This window comes from Oryza glaberrima, chromosome 1 (genome assembly GCF_000147395.1).
Source record: "Oryza glaberrima chromosome 1, OglaRS2, whole genome shotgun sequence".
In the NCBI taxonomy this organism is placed as follows: domain Eukaryota; kingdom Viridiplantae; phylum Streptophyta; class Magnoliopsida; order Poales; family Poaceae; genus Oryza; species Oryza glaberrima.
The window spans coordinates 39,655,729-39,656,875 of record NC_068326.1 but is presented as its reverse complement, the minus strand read 5'-3'; the positions used below and the strand labels follow the sequence as shown (position 1 = coordinate 39,656,875).

General features: G+C 34.6%; 1 long non-coding RNA gene across 1 annotated transcript; it reads right to left on the bottom strand.

Annotated features, from left to right (window-relative positions):
* Positions 1–7: 7 nt before the first annotated feature.
* LOC127760775 (uncharacterized) lies at positions 8–188 on the bottom strand. Its single transcript, XR_008015134.1, has 2 exons — positions 141–188; positions 8–107 (listed from the first exon to the last, which is right to left on the bottom strand). It is a non-coding gene; the product is annotated as an uncharacterized LOC127760775 (long non-coding RNA).
* Between the last annotated feature and the right edge of the window lie 959 nt (positions 189–1,147).

The window sequence follows — 1,147 nt, the reverse complement described above, 5'->3', positions numbered from 1 at the left end:
AACCCTAACCCTAAACCCTAAACCCTAAACCCTAAACCCTAAACCCTAAACCCTAAACCCTAAACCCTAAACCCTAAACCCTAAACCCTAAACCCTAAACCCTAACCCTAACCCTAAACCCTAAACCCTAAACCCTAAACCCTAAACCCTAAACCCTAAACCTAAACCCTAAACCCTAACCCTAAACCCTAAACCCTAAACCCTAAAGGCGAATATTTGTTGGTTTTGCGTTTTATTTATGGCTTTTGGAATAAAGCGCATGAATTTCTTTCCGTGTGCCATAAAAGAGTCCAATATTACCATCGAGCTCTTTGCGCATTAAATATGTTAATATTAATACTACAGTAAGTAATTTGTGAGTGCCTTGTGCATTAAGTTTGTGAATATCAACGGTAGTAATAAAAATGAGAAATTTTGTCTCCATTTTTAAAAATTGTGAGTCATAATCTTCGATGGAAAGATGTGAGAACAAACACATGAAGTTTTTTCGTCGGGCCAAAATTTTTGCTACTATTAGATCTGGATGTTTATACATAAAGTTTATGATTTTCTAATTTTTTGCTATCAGATAAAAATTTCATGAGCTATAGCCATCGGCCAAAACCCGTGAGTGTTAAGCCTTTGAGAAAACGCTTGATTTTTTCCCTCTAGCCCAAAATTTTAGGAGTGTTAGCATTAGGATCATTGTGCACGAAGTTTGTTAACATTAACGTTAGTACAAAAAATTCTTGAAATTTTGCCACCAGGTTTCGAAAAATTTCGAGTTAATTATTGCATTCGGTCAAAACACATAAGTATTAACCTTTGAAAAAAAACACGTGATTTTTTTCTCGGCCAAAAACTTTTCAGGTATTAGCATCGGGGTCTTCGCGAGTTAAGTTTGTGAATAACATTAGAACTAAAAAATTTTTGGTTTTTCACCATCAACCAAAAAATTCATAATCTATAGCCTTCGGCCAAAACACGTGAGTGTTAACCTTTCAAAAAAACATGTGATTTTTTCCTTGCCCAAAATTTCATTAGTGTTAGCATCGAGATCTTTGGACATTAAGTTTGTGAATATTAACATTACAATAAAATAATTTTGTGGTTTTGTGCCATCGACCAAAATTTTCATGAGCAAAGCTTTCAACCGAAACCCATCAGT